This window comes from Lepidochelys kempii, chromosome 10, assembly GCF_965140285.1.
Source record: "Lepidochelys kempii isolate rLepKem1 chromosome 10, rLepKem1.hap1, whole genome shotgun sequence".
Lineage (NCBI taxonomy): Eukaryota > Metazoa > Chordata > Testudines > Cheloniidae > Lepidochelys > Lepidochelys kempii.
This window is the reverse complement of record NC_136389.1, coordinates 80,543,523-80,564,011: the sequence shown is the minus strand read 5'-3', so window position 1 is coordinate 80,564,011 and position 20,489 is coordinate 80,543,523.

Here is a 20,489-nt window from a genome sequence, read left to right as displayed (position 1 = left end):
CCTCTCTGTTCCTTGCTGTTTGTATACTCACCTTCTTGCCAGGGCACATCTGTTTAAGTCTTTTCTTTTTTGAACTGGGCATTCTATATCCAACTGAACTTTTAAAAAGCTTTTTAACATATAAATATTTTTTTCCTTTATGAATGGGGCCCTGCCTTGCTTTTGCAATACCACCTTGTCCACAGCTGCTGGAATATCAGATACTCCAGTACAAGAATACACCTCTTTAAGGAATATTTTTTGTACACAAGGGAGATTCACAGGGAATATTTTAACTGAAAAATCACACATATTGTCAGAGACAGTGTTACTAATTGGCTGCGATCTTAGATACCAGCGATGGGGGCTCAGACCAGAGTACTGGAACTGAACACTCCTGAACTTTGGGAACATTCAGATCTAGATTAAAACCAAGCCGCCTACGTGCCCATCTGTTATATAAACAATTTGTGCTAGAATTGGGCAGAACGCAGGTTCTCTTGCACGTTCATCATATGTACAAAGGAAAGATTTAGGTCTCAGTCTGAATGACTGAAGTCAGTGGGAGTTTTGTTACTGATTTTAAGGTACATAGAGTTTAGTTAGCATTATTTACTCTTTCCTCTAAATGCAAGTAAGCAGCACAAGTAAAAATGTTTGCATTTTAAAGGTGTACTTAATCATTTACCATCCTTTTTAATTTGACCTTTTTTGATCTTAAATGTTCTGGCCTTTGAAGGACAGTTTTCTTAATATCAAACAAGGCTCCTCTTCGTCATAGCAGCAAAAAAGGAGTGTCACAGAATGATTTGCCCATGAGTAATATGTCAATATTTATACATAGTTTGCTTAGATAAGAACAACAACTTGAGGATGTGTGGGAGAAGCCCTGCTTGGCTAGTCTTTGTGGAGCAACTCTTCAAGCACTGCAGAATCCCAAGTGTTGATTTTGCCTGCTGACAGTTCAATGTGTAACTGAAGAAAGTTTCTTCTTTAAGATCAAAAGCTGCGCCACTACCATCCCTCAGCTCTTCACTTCTGCTGGGATTCCAGCGACAGCATGCTGACAGGTTTCAAAGTAGCAGCCATGTTAGTCTGTATCCACAAAAAGAACAGGAGTACTTGTGGCACCTTAGAGACTAACAAATTTATTAGAGCATAAGCTTTCGTGAGCTACAGCTCACTTCATTGGACAATCACAGAGGGAATGCCACCATGCTGGGTGTAATTAATATAAGGGTCGCCTAAGCACAAGGCAATTCTGAGTGGGGGAGGAGGAGGAAATGCACTGGTCTCCTTAATACTTTTCAGTCAGTCCCCTTTAGGGTGTTCTATATGACAAGATGCAGTTCTGTGGGGAGTTGCTCTTCACCTTCCTAAAATGAACCCCTGTTTAGGAGAAAAAGTGACAGGCATAGAAGTTACCCAGAAAGGGACAGAGATTACAAAGGAAACACTCCTGCTCTGTGCGGGGAGGAGAGTTGTTTATTCTTTGTTTGTTTGTTCGGACAGAGATAAGGCCCTTTGTGTGAGGCTCTTTGATCACATGTCTGACACACTTTGAAGGGTCAACCAAAGCATCTCCAGTCTGTCAGAACAGGGAAAAACAATCAAGATGGACTACAAGTCAAATTCACTATATGCAAAAGGGGGATTCTACTTTATATGAACACCAAAGGCTGAATTACCAGCCCAAAGGATTCAAAACCCACGAATCAAGCCCCCAGAATATCATGAGATTGGCTTGAAAATCATGAGATTTTAAAGAACGAATTAATTTTAGGTTCTTTTTTATTTGCCTTTTGGTTTTTGAGCCTGTAGCGTTTGTGTTTCCCAGCTTGTCTTTGCACCCGTGAGGGATGAAATGAAATGAAAGCTGAGATTCTGACATAATTATATAGCTCCAGGAGCTGGGGCTCTAATAAAAACACCAAACAGTGTGAGACTCGCAATAAACTGGCTGGAGTTGGCAATGCTGCAGTGGGAACTGGTGCGACGCAGAGAAAGGAGTGAATTATTGAGATGTGGGGGTGGGCAGGCTAAGGAATACATTGCTTGATATGCAGGATTCAATAAGCACAAAATGCTGAACATATCGTACCATACAAACACCACTGAACCGTGATACTCAGCAGCATTTTATTTAGAGACGGGTAAAACAGCAAAAGTTGTCACTGGATTTCAAACCCTCCACAAAGCTGCAGGCTGCTCAGACATGGTTTTGGTACAGGCCTACTTCCTAATTGTTTCAGATGCTCATTTCATGTCCGTGTTTACAGGGCTCCTCGTAGTGTGTCAGACTGGTGACTTTTAAAACGTTGACATTTTTCTCGTGGATGTAGTACTCTCGAAAGGGGCTGGGATTGCCATCCCCAGAGAAGCATCTGATCTGTAAAATGGAGGTGACACCGATCTCCTTTCTAACGTGGTTTAAGAGCTGGTGATGAAGAGCACTATATAATTTCACTAGGTATTATTATTATTATCCAGCAAAGAACTTAAGCACATGAAGTCCCAGTGAAGTCAATTGGAGCTGAGGACTGGGTGCTTAGCTCTTTTGAAAAATCAGACCACTGATTTAGGTGCCTAAGCATAGACTTGGGGAGATTTCCAAAGGCACAAATGTTTTCAGTGGGAGTTAGGTGCCGTACTTCTATAACTGTCTTTGAAAATCCTTCCTTTAGGCACCTCTTTTAGAAAGTCTTGTCCCCTGTTTAGCTATCAGCACTTATGTCCATCCCTAGGATATCTATTCTGTAGCTGCTGATGCAAGTGCTACTGGTACTGGGAAGGGTGGCGAGGGTTGGGGGTAGAAAAAGATAACGTTAGTTACCTAACAGTTATTTGACTGAGTCATGCAGAACTGGCTTAGAGCAGTTGAAACGGAAAGATGATTAAGCTGAATACTGAGTATATATCCCCATGTGATCACCATAATTATTTCTACAGTCTTGGCTGATTTGACAGGTACCTTTTATCCAAAATCAACCCTGTTTCTTTTTTTCCCCACCTACCACCAAGGTACTAGAGATGTTTGCAGCTTTTCACTTTGCGTAAAATGTAATTTATGCCCGCTGAGTGGGGTAACAGAACCATAGTGTGAAATACAATCAGACCCTCTGTGTCTAAGGCCCTGATTCAAAGCCCAGTGGAGTCAAACAAATATTATAATATTTATCCACCTTTGTAAAACATTTTGAGATCCTTAGATGAAAAGGCAGACCATTACTTTATCATTAAATGACCATAGCATCTTGGTTTACTCATGTATTTTCACATTTAATATCTACTGATATACTTCAGTATCTCTCATAATGCTACATAAACCATATCTTTAGTGGCTTAAGGCACAAAAAGCAAAATATGACCCACTCTGGTGAACTTCAGTCAAGTAAGCAAAATACTAGAAGTAATGACATAGAACATGATGGGTTGTAATAGCCAGTGCAGACATTGTAGCTAGAAAGCTGTAGCTCATGAAAGCTTATGCTCAAATAAATTTGTTAGTCTAAGGTGCCACAAGTACTCCTTTCCTTTTTGCGAATACAGACTAACATAGCTGCTACTATGAAACCTGTCTTTGTCACATGTTTACAAAACATCAAATACATCCATAAATACTGCATATCTTAAAAGACTTAGGTCCTGGTTCTGCAGTCTGATCCATATGGGTAGATCCTCGGCCAGCATGGATATACTGAAGCTTGGCAAATAAATCTGAAATTGTTAGCTCTTCGTCCCTATACAACTCTTTGTGCTCGTATACTGCAACAACAGGTTATAGGTACACAGGTTTACATCAATGTGAATTTCCAAAGAGATTCCAATATTCCTAAGAGAAGAGAGTTTAGTCACGGAAATTTAACTGGACCTAGCAGACAGGATGGGCTAAGGGACAGCCTTTTCTGTCCAGAATTACTGTCGTATCTATAAACGGTCATTGGACTCACTTTCCAATGGTTCCTGGTTAAAGTATGAGATGAGAGATGGGGAAGACTCATATAGCCTAATTCTGGCACCTCAAACATTGGGGGGAGGGGTTTGAGAGTTTAAATCAAACATTATTGAGTTCTGTCCTAAGGCCAACTGGGTGCTGGTTTAAAGTTTGGCATAAATTGGAAGGCTGCTCTAATTTCCATCCTGTTGCCAATGGTCCCTAAGGGGCTAGTAGACCAGCTGGGGTTTATCAGGGTATAGGGGCACCATTCCCCCTACCCTGATAACCATGGAATCATGAGGATGGCAGTACAGGATACAATATGGCTGGCATCTTGTTCTCATCAGAGGGTGCCCCCACATAAGAAGAATTGTAAAGCAGTTGTATCTTCTGGGTTTATGAGAGCTTTGCAGCAGAGGACCAGTGTAATACTGCTACAGTGCAGAACAGGATATTATGTTATGTTAATTTGAACGGATTTACACCAGTAAATTATCTGAGAATTTGACCTTTGATCTTTGCTTTTGTCGGGTTCCAGGTGAGGTGAGTTGCATGTTACTATGCAGTAAATTTTGATATGTTGGGTCTTTTCTCATTATCCATACAGCTTGTACTGCAGAGAACAGTCGCTCTCAAATCTTTCCAGACTACTGTACCCCTTTTAGGAGTCTAATTTGTCCTGTATATCCCAAGTTTCACCTCACTGAAAAACCACTTGCTTACAAAATCAGACATACAAATACAAAAGTATCACAGCACACTATTACTGAAAAATGTTTACTGTCTCATTTTTACCATATAATTAGTTAATAAATCAATTGGAATATAAATATTGTACTTACATTTCAGTGTATAGTATATAGAGCAGTATAAACAAGTCATCATCTGTATGAAATTTTGGTTTGTGCTGGCTTCGCTAGTGCTTTTTATGTAGCCTGTTGTAAAACAAAGCGAATACCTAGATGAGTTGAGGTACCCCCTAAAAGACCTCACCTCTGCATACCCTCCAGGGGTATGTGTACCCCTGGTTTAGAACCACTGCCATAGAATACATATGATGCAAGAAGGGAAACTTAGCAAGTTGAAAAATAATTCCTTAGCTAGTTACGCAAAGGCCCTCCAGGAGATCTATAACTTTAATGGCAAATCGCAACATAATATATAGGTTTCAGAGTAGCAGAATATATACAAATTCTATTCCCCCTTTTTGCATGGTCATGTTGCAACTTGCATCCATTACCCTCTTGCAATTTACTTCAGGCCTTTGAACATTTCAGCTCTACCTGCGGTATGTGAAACTGTGCTCTCTCCTCCTATTTGAACAAAGAGAGGCCTCAAGTGGGGGTGGAGGGGGGAAGGAAAGAGATTTAGAGACAGCCTCCCAGATGTTGTTTCCACAACGTGAGAGAAAAAGTCTTTTGTCTCTACTGTCAGTAAGTCTACAGAACAATTTATCTGATTTGTGCAGGGACTAACATTATGTGGCTTTCCATTGTCTGTGAACATCCCTCTTGCTTAAAATGTTACATATGATAGCGTTGTTAGACCTTAAAGAGACAATGACCCATTTTTCTTCAGAGTAATTAACATTAAACATCGGAGAGCACCAATCAACATTTTGGAAATACAAAACATTATACTTATCTCCAATATAGATTATAAACTCTTCAGGAAAGAGTTCATGCCTTACTGAGAGCCTGTAAAGCACTGCACACATCCGTGGTTCTACGTGATTAGTAAGAATAACTCCTTTTGTATCCTAAGCAATTAAAGGAATTTGCATGAGGGAGCAGATCATCAAAGCTGATTGCTGATGGAGTATTAGGAACTAGGTTTGTTGGAGTGATTTGAAAGAGGAGAGGAAGCGTGCACTCAGTAGGGAAAAGGACAACTGTTCTCATTTTAGGGGGCAGAGTGAAAGGAGTGAAACTATGGGCATGGCTACACTTGTGAGTTAGAGCACATTAAAGCAGCCCAGTGCACTCTAACTCACAATGCGTCCACACTGGCAAGGCATGTAGAGTACTCTGACTCCGTGGCTAGAGCGCTCCTGGTACTCCACCTCGGTGAGTGGAATAACATTTGACGCGCCCCCGCTCGAGCGCTGCGGCGCCAGTATGGATGCCCTGGTCCATTAGTGCGCTCTGATCGGCCTCCAGAAGTGTCCCACGATGCCTGTTCTAGCCACTCTGGTCATCACTTTGAACTCTACTGCCCTGCCCTCAGGTGACCAACCATCAGACCAGCCCTTTAAATTCTCTGGGAATTTTGAAAATCCCCTTCCTGTTTGCTCAGACAGGCGTGGAGTGCTCTCAGCAAATCTTTCCAGGTGACCATGCCTCCACGTCCCAGGCGATCCCCAGCATGGAGCAATGGCGAGGTGCTGGAGCTCATCAGTGTTTCGGGGGAGGAAGCTGTCCAGTCCAAGCTGTGCTGCAGCCATAGGAATTATGAAACCTTTGGGCAGACATCAAGGGACATGATGGAAAGGGGCCATGACCGGGACGCAGTACAGTGCAGGGTTAAAGTGAAGGAGCTGCGGAATGCCTACCGTAAAGCCCGCAAGGCAAACAGCCGTTCTGGTGCTGCCCCTGCGACCTGCCGTTTTTACAAAGAGTTGGACGTGATACTTGGGGACGACCCCACCTCCAGTCTGGGGACCACCATGGACACTTCAGAGCACAGTCCAATAAGGCAGGAGGAGGAGGAGCAAAGCGAGAACGAGGGTGCTGTGGAGGAGGAAGACACCCCAGCACCCCTAGATGCATGCAGCGAGGAGCTGTTCTCAAGACAGGAGGAAGGTAGCCAGTCACAGTGGCTGGTGCTTGGGGAAGGACAAACACCAGAGGAGGCTCCCGGTAAGCAGCTTTTATTTTGGGAAGGAAGTTATTGGGTGCAGGCTCTTGGGGAGAGGAGGGTTAGGACTGCATGCATGCCTGGATGTGGAACAGGGCGTTGATGTGCTCTCTCACATTGGGGTAGTCTGCCTCAGTGATTTCTTCAAAGGTCTCATCCAGAACTTGGGCAATGTGCTTGCACAGGTTTCGTGGGAGAGCCACTGCGGTCCTTGTCCCAGTCAGGCTAACATGTCCGCGCCACTGTGCCGTGAGGGGTGGGGAAACCATTGCTTCACACAGGCAAGCTGCATATGGGCCAGGGCAGAAGCCGCATTGTAGTAGAAGACCCTCCCTTGCTTCCCAGGTCACCCTCAGCAGCGAGATACCTTCCAGGATGAACTCTTGTGGAAAATGTGCGGACGGTGTTCAGTATAGGGGCCCCCTGAAGCTGTTGGCTCTCCCCAAGGCACAGAAACCCAGAGGACAGTACAGCCATGAAAGAATCAGTCTCCCTTGACCCGTGCTTACTCACCATCTTGGGACTCCCGGGGGTTATGTGCGCTCACTTTGAGATGGGCAAATTATGCTATTGTGTAGATTGTGCTTGCCCTCCTTAAGTACAGGGGAATCATTGCTCTGTCTGGTGTGAACAATGCTGCTTCTGTTAAGTGTTACATTTTACCTTTACAGATGCAACCTTGAGATCTCAGTCATCCATGTTATCACCAGCCGAGGGGCTGCAAAGAATCAGGAAGAGGCCACATAGAAGCAAAGAGAACATGCTGCATGAAGTCATGCAGAACTCCCTGAATGAAAATCAAAAAGTGCAGGAATGGTGGGAGAGTGAAAGGAGGGTCTGCCAGCAGAATGCGGATCGCCAGCACCAAAGCACAGAGCGGCTGGTAAGCATCATGGAGCGCCAAGTGGACTCGATCCAGGCGCTCATAGCCATGCAGGGGGAGCACTACCGTGCCCGCCCCCCCCCTTCAGCCCTTGTCCCAAAACTCTTTTCCTTGTGCCTCCATGTCACCTCCAACCCATTTTCCCTAACATCCTGGTTCTTGTCGCCATCAGCTGCCTCCAACACCTGTAGCTTCACCACCCAGCCCTGAAAACTACAACCCTTACCCACTGCACTCAACCCACATTGCCATGCAGTATAGCCATCCTGAAGTGCAGCATTCATTGCACAGCACTCCAAATAGGAAGGCTGAGAATGATAGCAGGACATACGCAAACCTGTGATTGCATCATTCCCCACCCCACCCCCTTGCTGTTTCCCAAGCCGTTGTGTTTCTTTTCAATAAATGGATTTTTTTGCTTTGAAAACATTCTTTATTATTTCATAATGTAAAAGATACCTTAGTCCAGGAAAGCAACAGGCACCGCAAGTCAGTGTATCATACGTAGCAAACACAGATTCCTACTAACATTGGAACCACTGCACTTCACTCCCGTGCAGGGCACCAGACATTACTGGTGGCTTTCAGCCTCAAATTGCTCCCTTGAGGCATCCCTAATCCTTGCAGCCCCGCACTGGACCACTCTAAGAGCCCTGCTCTCTGGCTGTTTAAATTCAGCTTCCAGGTGTTGAACCTCCGAGTTTCATGCCTAAGTGAATCTTTCACGCTTCCCTTCACAAATGTTATGGAGGGTACAGCACGCGGATATAACTGTGGGGATGCTGTTATTGGCCAGGTCCAGCTTCCCATACAGAGAGCGCCAGCTGCCCTTTAAACGGCCAAAAGCACACTCCACAGTCATTCTGCACTGGCTCAGCCTGTTGTTGAACAGCTCCTTGCTGCTGTCAAGGCTCCCTGTGTAGAGTTTCATGAGCCATGGCATTAAAGGGTAAGCGGGATCTCCAAGGATCACAATGGGCATTTCAACTTCCCCTATGGTGATCTTGTGGTCTGGGGAAAAAGTCCCGGCTTGCAGCTTCCTGAACAGGCCAGTGTTCCAAAAGATGCGTGCATCATGCACCTTTCCAGGCCAGCCTGCGTTAATGTCAATAAAATGCCCACGGTGATCCACAAGTGCCTGGAGAACCATAGAGAAATACTCCTTCCGATTAATGTACTCGGAGGCTAGGTGGGCTGGTACCAGAATTGGAATATGCATCCCATCTATCACCCCTCCACAGTTAGGGAAACCCATTTGTGCAAAGCCAGCCACAATGTCATGCACGTTACCCAGAGTCATGGTTCTTCTGAGCAGGATGTGATTAATGGCCCTGCAAACTTACATCAACACGATTCCAATGGTCGACTTCCCCACTCCAAACTGGTTAGCGACCCATCGGTAGCTGTCTGGAGTTGCCAGCTTCCAGACTGCAATAGCCACCCGCTTCTCCACCATCAGGACAGCTCTCAATCTCATGTCCTTGCTCCGCAGGGTGTGGGCAAGCTCCTCACACAGTCCCATGAAAGTGGCTTTTCTCATCTGAAAGTTCTGCAGCCACTGCTCGTCATCCCAGACTTGCATGACGATGTGATCCCACCACTCAGTGCTTGTTTCCTGAGCCCAAAAGTGGCATTCCACGGTGGTGAGCATGTCCGTGAATGCCACAAGCAATCTCGTATTGTATGTATTACATGAGTCGATATCATTGTCAGAGTCCTCACTGTCACTTTGGATCTTAAGGAGTAACTCGACTGCCAAACATGATGTGTTGGCGAGACTCGTCAGCATATTCCTCAGCAGTTTGGGCTCCATTCCCGTAGACCGAAAGGGAAGACAGCGCGCGCAGTACAAAAAACATTGAAAGATGGCGCCAATTGTGGACTGAAGCAGAGGGATTGCTGGGATGCGAACTGATGCATCACAGGGCGTTGGGACAGGACCCAGAATGTCCCGCACCCACCACCCCCTTCCCACCAGCCACAGTGCCAGAATGGGAAGAGGTGCTCTGTGGGATAGCTGCCCACAATGCACTGCTCCCAATGCCGCTGCAAGTGCCACAAATGTGGACAGCTGTCAGTGTGGACAGACTGCAGCACTTTCCCTACTACACTCTATGAAGGCTGGTTTAACTCAAAGCACTCTACATTTGCAAGTGTAGTCATGCCCTAAGAGAGGGAGAAACAGGCAAAAGAAATGTTTAGAGGAGTGCACTATGAGAGCTTAGGTCCCTCGAGGGGATGCAGGTGGAGGCCAGGACTAGGATGCACACAGGAGTGGATTTACATAAAGTTTCTGAGGTGAGGATGAAGAAGAAGAAACCAGAGGAAGGATTCAAGCTGGGGCTGCAACGGTTGAAGGGGAAGAACTGAAGGGATATGTGATGCTCAGGAAGGTACAGAGGAAGGGGTTACAGTTGTTGTAGTTGTCATCTTTTCCCATGATAATCATATCAGGCCATGAAATTCGAGAATGAATTAAACAATTTTTACAGGGGCCTTTTTAAGGGTTCGATCCAAGGTGTCAAACCCGAAGAGCACAACTTTCCTTCCAATGTGTCATTCAAAAGCATGGGCAGGTGTTGACGCCTGCTCCCAACACATCTTCCAGAGAGACTATCTTGGTCCCATCGATATTGATTTTCATTCCTGCAGTGTGCCCTATCTGCACTCCCATGATTGTGGATGTTACTTTAATATCAGGGTATCTTAACTTTGGACCATTTATTTCAGCTAATATTTTCCTTGAAAAGGTGTCAATATCCTCAACTATTGTCATTCCAACTCAAATGTTCAAGCTTCAAACTTTGGCCATATCATCTGCTACCTCATGTCCATATACAAGAATGTGATGGAATCCACTGAAAAACCAATTTATTGCTCCACTTTCTGATCCTCTGTGCCTCCTTATGCATTGCATTGTTGATAGCATTCCAGTTTTTTTGAAAGGAACTGAGGATTACTGCCTGTGAGTCACAAACATCACAACATCCATCTCTCCTTTTTTCTGTTTATTTAGTTCAGTACAGTGAGCATAGCTTTCATTTCAGTCATATAACCTGAACTGATGTATCCTGAACCAATGATCTTTCTTGTACTCTCTCCATTTGGCCACTGGATGAAGACACCATAATCATCATTCTTGAAGGGTTTGTCTGCCGAACCATCAGCATACACCTGAATCTGTTTGCCTTGTGACTGATACTGTTGAATGGTCTTTTCTTTAGTTTTTCTCAGTGTGGCCAAATTTGGGTGTTCCACTGAGGAGGGCTCCAAAAGGGAGATTCAAGGCCAGAAGGGACCACTGTGATCACCTAGTCTGACCTCCCATAAAACATAGAACTTCCCCAAAATAATTCCTAAAGCAGATCTTTCAGAAAAATGTCCAATTTTGATTTTAAAATTTCCAGTGAAAGAGAATCCACCATTACCCTTAGTAAATTGTTCCAGTCGTTAATTACCCTTACTGTTAAAAATTGATGCCAGATTTCCAGTCTGAATTTGTCTACCTTTAGCTTCCAGCCATTGGATCATCCTATACCTTTTTCTGCTAGTTTGAAAAGCATGTTATCAAATATTTGTTTCCCATGTAGGTGCTTATACATTACAGTCAAATCACCCCTTAACCTTTTTTTTGTTAAATTTAAGAGATTGAGCTCCTTGAGTCTATCACTATTACACATTTTTTTTAATCCTTTAATCATTCCCGTAGCTCTTTTCTGAACCCTCTCCAATTTATTAACATCCTTTTTGAATGGTTGACACCAGAACTGGACACAGTATTCCAGCAGAGACAGTATTCCAAGGAGAGACATTTATTAAAATAAAGAGGCTTAGGTGGAGAAATTACTGGGCATACAAGCTTCTTCATGGACTTTACCCTCTGATCATCATCAAATGCTTCCACTTCTTCAATAGTCTTTACTTACCTTTTGAAACAAGGTGATTGTTTCAGCCTTGATTTGGTTTTCTGATTTCTGAACAGACCTGAACAGTGATGAGGTTCAGATAGGGAACAAAGATGATTTCCATGCCAAATTAGCTTTTCTTTTCTAGGATTCTCATGAGGTTGAACATCAGACTCTTCTTCACAAATTATTGTTGGAATAGATCTTACTTATCAATTATCGTGTGAATGGCAGACGATTGCACAACATTGATCTTTGCAAGGTTACTGAGAATAGTATGTGACCAGACGGATGCGGCATATTCAAGTATTGGATTAACTGTTGAACAGGACATTCTTCTCAGTATCCTAACACAGGAATCCAAATGGTGCCAGCAATACAGAGTAGAAGATTCAGTCTCTTCTTTGCTTTGGCTGCCATCTTTCTGACTTGTGGTCCAAATCACCTTAGTTCTGTGTCCAAGGTCACTCCAAGGTATACCAGTTCCTCTCAATGGCAATACCTTCTCTATCAATGTCAGTTACAGACTGTAGTTGAACCTCTTATGGTTTGTGGTAAAGTAGGTGACTTTGTTTTTGCTGAATTCAGCGAGAATTGACATTTCTTTGCCCATCAATTTCCAAGTCCTCATTCAATTAATTTTCCAATACATCTATTTCACAATAATACAAAGAGCACTATCATCTGCATACAGTTGATTTCAAGTAGCCTGACAATCCAGAGTAGTACAGAAGGGAGAAATGCAGCACTGTAAGTGTAGACAAACCCTATGGGAGCAAGTTGGAACAGTACAGAGTCACAGATGCCCAGGCAGGGGAGGTTCTCAAGAGAAAGGGACAGTCCACCGTGATGAAGGCATTTGAGAGGTGAATAAGCCCAGAGAAGAGGTCCTGAGGTTTATCCAATAGGAACCTTGATGAGGATTCAGGGGGGAGGGATAGCTCAGTGGTTTGAGCATTGGCCTGCTAAACCCAGGGTTGTGAGTTCAATCCTTGAGGGGGCCATTTAGGGATCTGCTTTGGGCAGATTGGGGATTGGTCCTGCTTTGAGCAGGGGGTTGGACTAGATGACCTCCTGAGGTCCCTTCCAACCCAGATATTCTATGATTCTAAGAGAGGAGAAGCCAGACTGAGGTGGATAGACAAGAGAGCTGGAGGACAGGGAGTTAAGGCAATGGGGACAGAAAACGCACTCAAAGTGGTTAGGAGGGCGGATGGGGGTATTGGAGAGGAGAAAGGTGAAGTTGAGCAAGGCTTTTTGATGAAAAGGTTTTACAAAAAATGTTTCAAAAATGTTTGGCTAGAAATGTTGCTGTTTGTCAACCAGCTTGTAGAGTGGTCGACTTCTAAAAAAAATCTAAATGTTGACAAATCTTTTTGAAAATTTTTCAATATTTTTCAGCCAGCTGTGTTATTTACATCTGTGTAAATGGAGAGAAAAATACAGCAAAATCAGAAGTCCTCACTCACTCACATCAGCGGTAGAGATTTTATACCCAACTCTACACTCGTTTTGCTCTGATTGTCAGGCGACACAAATTCCAGGGCTGAGGAGAATCAAGCCTACAATATTTAAAGACCTAGAGAAAGAGCTGATTGTATATTTAACAGGAAGTTGAGGAGATCAAAGGCATTTAAAAATGGTTCTGTTTTTAAATGATACTCTAGCTTTATTTTGTTTAGAGCAAGCCGGGGGCCTTCATAAAGAGGATAAAAGGAGAACAGCAACATCTAACAAAGACATTTCCCCTCTCCTTAATAGTCAAGACAACTTGACATCTCAGTCAAGCAAATGCAAACGAACCATTATATGCACTGTTACCAGAAAGGAAGCTATTTTATCCTTGAAAAGAAGACAGATGTTATCTCCTACAAAAGAGGTTAAGTTCTGCAGAAGTTCAGTGCTGTTAATAGATTGTTATGACAACACGCTGTTGCATTTTCTGTGAACAATACATATGTGACTGCTGTATGCTGGGTCAGCTAAGAGAGAGAAAATAGAAAACACAAGAACCTAGTATCTGATACTGGCTGGTCATGTATGCCAATGAGTACTCTTTATTTAAGAGTTAAGGGCCAAACTGTGCCACCTTTACTCTCGCTGAGCCATTCCCAACTCAAAGTACAGGGATGTCTCTGCGTGAATAAAGGTCGCACAATCTGGACCCTAACGAATTAAGATGAAATAATAATTAAACTCTGGAAAGAGAGTCTAAGGGCCTAATCAAACCAGAGTCAGAAAGCCTGATCTGACATCAATGGGAGCCTTTCCTTTGATTTTAAAGGGGTTTTAACCAGGCCTCAGGCCCAAATTAAAAAGAAAAAAATTAAGCACATGCTTAATTCTATCCTTGTTCAGCAAAGCACTTAAGCACAGGAGTTAAGCATGTTCTTCAAGTTACACCTGTGCTTAAGTGTGTTGCTGAACTGGGACCTTAATGTACAAGTTAGCAGAGCAATTCAGTTCCACACTTTGAATATAGCATGCAGACAGTCTTACGAAGCTGAAATCTCAGCATCCATTTAAAATGGGGTATTAAAGATGGCAAATGACAGGATACCAGAGGAAGAAGACACTCTCCAGAGGAGGCAAATATTCCCTCCTTGCATCAGAATGTGGAGCGAACAACAGGCAGTTTCCCATCTCTGGAGCCACAGCTGACGTTAACAAAGTAATTATAGCTGCACCCGCCAGAGTTACTACAGTTAAAGTTGTGCCAACTTTTCCACTGGAAACCCTTATATTCAGCATTTTATAACTAAGCCATAAAAATTTGCCTCAGGCTGAAGGTTGGCATGTAAAACTCCCAGCCCTGCAGCAATATTTTAATATAGTTTCTTCCCTCACCGAAAAACCTGTGAATATTTTTTAAGCTTAAGATTTGCAATTAAAAAATGTTGCCGGGGTTTTTTCTTGGGTGGGGAGGGAGGGAGGGAGAGATGAGGTTTGCACACATATAACTCTAAAAAGGCTTCATACGTTGAAATGAACTGTGATGTCATCCCACTCTTCTGTCCAAAAGGAAACTATACTCTTTCGTTAAAACTTTTCAATGGTCAGGAAATTGGAAAAAAAAATGAACATCAGTCACCATGTATGAGCTCAAGTATCAGAGGGGGTAGCTGTGTTAATCTGGATCTGTAAAAGCGGCAAAGAGTCCTGGGGCACCTTATAGACTAACAGACGTATTGGAGCATAAGCTTTCGTGGGATGCATCCGACGAAGTGGGTGTTCACCCACGAAAGCTTATGCTCCAGTACATCTGTTCGTCTATAAGGTGCCCCAGGACTCTTTGCCATGTATGAGCTGTGACTTTCAACATATATTTTTAATATGCATATGTTTATACTTTCCTAGGGTATCCTCTATCTGAGTATCTTAAACTGATTGATAAACGTTATCTACCCTTTCATCACCAGATCTATCTACCTGGATCCCTCTGCCCATCTGTCGCTACCTGATCTATCTGCCTATCCATCTACCACCATCCTCCCTAGAGCTATCTATTGATCTATCATTGCCAGACCCTAGCTATCTATCAACCCAATGTCCATCTACACTGATCTAGCTACGTACCTAACATCGCTATACCTATCCACCTATCTATTAATCTGCCTAGCTACCTACCTGTCTATCATGCCCTTCCCCTTACTATAACAACTTCTGAGCTGTGTTCATTAGAAGGTATCTGCAGTCTGATTCATTTAGCTTCTGTCTGTCAGAGCTATTCAACACCAGGCTCAGCCAGCTGGCGAATGCATTTTTCTGTGGCTACATGGCTGCCTTCTGTAGTGTGCAGTCGGCACAAGGAGGAAGAGGGTGTCTTATGTTGATGGGTTTTTGTTCCCTGTCCCCTTGTGCAGCTTTTCTTTCATCCTAATTCAAAGGGATAAAGCCCTGGCGCTGGTTCTCCTCCCCACTCCCAGCCCACGGCTGCAGTCAGAAGGGTTATGAGGCTGTGAGTCAGGCCTCGCCTGCTCGCCCACAGACAGCTGCCCGCTGGCTTTGTGGTCTCTGCACAAAACTTTTGTTTCACTAACCTTAGCAAGGCGCTCCCTGTGTTCTCCCTTTGACCAACATTGCCCTCAGTTGCTCTTTCTGTTTTTAAGCTTGTAAATCTCTTTGGCTTTGAGACTCTCCTAGCTTCTGACAGCAAATGTTGCCAATCCCCGAGGAAGAAAGCCCACTTTTCTGTGCTGGTTATCCGGGTGATATGCTCAATGGAGACCTCTGGAGCATCAGTATTGGCCCCTTCTATAAGGCTAGGGTATGCAAAGGATATCCCTGAGTGGAGGAAGAAGGTGCAGGATGCAGGGCTGGGAGACAGATCTAGCCTTCCCCAGCTGCAGGGAGGAGACAAATGTATCTCCTGAGTCAGGATTAAGCACCTGTAGAGCTAAGGTTTTGCCGACTAGCAGCCTTCACTATTAAAAAGAGTATTTGCTCAAGGAGATCACTCATCAAAGGTATTATTTGCCCAAGGAATTGGCAAACGAAGCTCATCTGGGCCATGCAGAGGTGAAAGTGGGCCAGTACGGCGTACCGGTAAGAAGTGGCCGCCGGTACCGACCCGTACACAGCCAACGTTAAAGCGCTGCGTCACTGCCCCTTTTCCTCCCCGCGTTGGTGGGGAAAAGGGGCAGCTGCCCCAGGGCCCAGTGATTTACAAGGGCCCAGGGCTCCTGCCCGATAGCGGCAGTGGCTGAGGACCCAGGCCCTTTAAATCACCTCCAGAGCCCCAGGTGGTGTGGGCTGGGCAGCGCAGAAGGGCTGGCTGCGGAAGGCTGACCCCCAGCCCTGCCCCTTCTGCCCGAGGACCCGCCCCTTATGCGACCCGGAGCCTGGCCCCCATTCCAGTAAGCCTTTTATATTACTTTCACCCCTGGGGCCATGTCACACATCAACTGAAGTGAGATGACCAGCAGTACAGCAGAGATTGAGACATTTAAAACAAGTAACATCCGATCCATCCTCAGAATGATTTGTTCAGTCTGAGCAAAAGAAATTTACACTCTGTGAACACAGGGAATAAATTACGCCACTATTACCTAGAAATCAGTGGAGCTGACTTGATTGACACCAACGCAACACAGAGCAGAATTTGACCCAGATAATTTCTGGACCTGTGTGACACACACGCGATTGCCTCTAAAACCATGTTAGCCTAAATCAATAGAGCAAAATGTCTGGTGACTTGTTCTAATAGTGCATGGGGCCTTTGACATGGTGCTTCTATGTGTATGTACTGTATTCACCAATCACATATTTGCACATATTGTGAAATACAAGCCTGTATTCTAATGAATAAAGGGCTAGACTGTACCTTTTAAAGACAGTCTGGAGTAAGGGGCAGTGGGGAGCTATACAACACCTCTCAGGACAACCTAGGGCTTACACAGAGCTCTTCTTCAGGTCTGGGAAAGGTACTTAGAGTGTCACAGCTAAAAACAAGGTGGACCAGATAAAGAGTTAACACCAAGAGACCATTCAAGGTGAAGAGGGCAGTCATCACCTCTGATGTCCTAGAGGTACTGAGAAAATGGAATCATTTGCTTAAGCTCTTTTCAGGGTGCACTTTACTCTCTCCCTTCTCTCTTTCCCTGCCATGCATCCAGCCAGATTCATTAATCAGCACCAGGTGTGTGGGGCATGGGAGGCTGAGCCATGGATTTGCCTTCCCCCCCTCTTTCACTCTCTCCCCGGGGAGAGCATCTAGCCCTGCCTCAGGCACCCATAGCTAAGATCCAGGTAACCCAACACAGACACACAAAGGTTCTTACCCATGCTGCAGAGGTGTTAGGCCTAGTAATGATCCAGGCCAAAATGGGACAGATTCTGATCACAGTTAGGCTAGTGTAAATCCAATGGAAGTCCACTGAAGTCAGCGGAGTCACTCAAGATGTACACCAGTGCAACTGAGGTCAGACTCTGACCCACTCAGTAGTTTATCACTTTTGAAACAAAACCCTACTGCACTAGTCCTCCCAATCTTGTCAGAGCAGAACTCACACTTTCCTACTGAAAGTTCAACCTAATTTTGGATATTTTTGCCTACATATAAATGTCACTGAAAGCCCAGTTCTAGACCTTTGGTCTTCTAGTTTCACCCTTCTCTAAGCCCTGGGGAGGGTTATGCAACAGGAACTCCATGGTGAATCATCATCTGGCATTGCTGTAAATTAGGAAATGTTTGCTGTGATGTTGCATAAGTTTCTTCAGTCTATCTGTGGTTTACTTTTTCTCTTTCAGAAGAACGTAGTGCTTTTACCTTTCAAAGGGTTGTCTGTTGCCCTAATCTGATCCGGTAAAAGGTTTATCAGAATGTGTTGTAGCTCTGTTTATGAGTGAAGGGTAATGACAGCAATTAGGTTAAGGAAACAATGCAAAAGAAGTGGTGAACACCTTTCTTCAGTACAGTCTTCTGCAGGAATTTCCCATAATGTATTGAATCACTTTCTTTGTCTGCCTGTAACTACTAACCTCATAGTTATTCATTAGGTGCTCTAGACCTGAAAGGATCAGTCAGTCAAAAAAACCACTCAGCTATGATCAAGTGTTCGTTCATGAAGTACAAAGATAGACAGGATCTTGGTGGCAATTCGCCGTGGCTTACCCTGCAAAGTTTTCCAGCACAGCTGCATTGGCTAGAAATGTCAAAAAATCAAAGCTCCAGCTGGTGTAGACGCAACTGCACCAACAGAAGAGTGCTTTTCTCAGCATAGCGAGCAGTTCAGGGAGGTGGTATATGCTGGTAGAAGAACTACTTTTGCCAGTATATCCTGCGTCTCCACTAAGGGGCTTTGCTGGCATAGCTATGCCAGCAAAGGCTGTAGTAGAGACAAGCTCAGTACTGCCAACCCCAAACAGTGAAAAATGTTGAGTCAGACCCCAAAAATCATAAGATTGGTCTAAAACCCACGAGATTTTAAAAATACTAAATGTGCACGTGTGGGGGAGATTATTAGCACACTAACGTAGCCATTTGGGTTCATGCTCTCAAGCTTTTTTCCACAGCGTAAAGGCTAGAAACTTAATATTTTTATTTGTAAACTGAGATTCTCACATTAATCGCATGAAACCAGAAGCTGGGATGTTAAAAAAAGTACCCAGACTCATGATAAATTCCCGAGAGTTGGCAAACACTTACACATTGCTGTGCTTACCTTGCAAAGCAAGGATATAGACTGACAATGGTTATCCTCTCTTCAGAGGTATGGACCTTAATGAAAACCTCAGGTAAACCTCAGATCCAAATACTGCAGCCTTTGTGCATTCACATGCATGTGTGTGTAGGGCAGAGGACAAGGGGGTGGGAAGTGCTTCAAAGAGCTGAACCTGGAGCAGAAATTTTGCAAATGAACTCTGTCATTTTAATTAAGAAGGTCAGATCTCCAGATTGGGACCTCCCCAAGCTATGCACTGTGATAAACCATATCTAGTTTGGAATTCTGAAGCTTGAGTTTCTCTCTACTTCCATCTAAACTTAAATTCCAGTTTAATAAAAGGGGACATCAGTTTAGCATGCTGCTGTACATATTGTTTCATGTTAATTTCTTCGGAGTGAGAAAATGGGAACTTATTCTGCCATGGAAATCAATTATGGCATCAAAAATCCAATTTTCCCAAAACAGTATCCATCAGTTCGCTTGAAGCAGACATTTTTATAGCTAGCCATGTTAACAAATCCAAACTAAGCATCCAATCTGTCAAGGAGAAAAAAGAAGAGTTTACAATAGGAGTATGCCTTGTTCATTAAACTTTAATGCTGAGGCATTTAAAAGGAGAAAGCCATCCATTATAATGTTGGTGGAATACCAAGATGTCAGATTTCCTAGAGAGAATTTTTATCTTGGTGTTTAAATATATTATTGTTAAGGATGGCTGTTACTTTTTCCCCTTCAATGGGATTTTTTTTAACCCTTTAGAGGAAAACTTATGATGTTCCCAAACCAAAGAGTTTAGTAGCTGATCTAACAATATTAAAGTCCATGACAAGAGCTGGCTCCTACAGCTTGAAGAGAAAAGAGCCCATAGGAAGCAAGCAGCTCCCAACCAAGAATTACATACATCTATAATAATTGCCAAAGATCATGCAAATCTCGGATTGGACTATTCAGTCACATGAGAGATTGCAAACCACCTACAGCATAGGCTGCAATTCCCACTGTCTCTCTTAGATGAAAGGGTGCCAACAACAATTAAACCCAAGAGAAGGACACACAATGGCATTAAAGTTAATTGTTACCTCCTGTGTAACCTTCAGTAACAGGGACTTTGGGGATTTGTACACACCATTTTACATGGATAGTTTGGATGGTGTCGAGCCATTTTACATACTATAGTGATATAGAAATAAACAATTTAGGAAACAAATTACTTTAATTCAGAGGAAACCGGTCAGCCTTGGACACGGCTCGAGTTTCAGTTTCGCAGCTGCTTTAGTAATCTCTAGTTTGCAAAGCTGAAGGCCCCTGGAATCAGAGAAATGTAGAATCCTTATGCGGGGCCTCCGCACAGTTACAAAGTTAGAATACTGAAGCTGAAGGGAAAAGCTAAGGGACACCAATCAAGGATGCCAGGCCTAAAATTAGACTTACCAGCTCAGTGCATTCATGCGAGCACCTCTCTCCATTCCTCCTCTGTCTCTTGGCTGCATTTATGTTGAGCTGGAAGTGGTTGGAAACCAGAATTCTTGCTTATTTCAGTGCTGTGTGTGATGACTGACAGACTGGAGGAACAGCTTAATAAACACGCATTGGCTAGAGGTCTGCTGCATACCAGCATGGAAAGACTTTGATTGACTTCACTGGGCTTTGGATCAGGCCCTACATGAGCAACGTAGTGGGAAACAGTCATAAAAGTACAAGAATGTCACCCTATTTGCAATGAATGCCAGTGACTTATATCCTATCCCCCAAATCCTTCACTG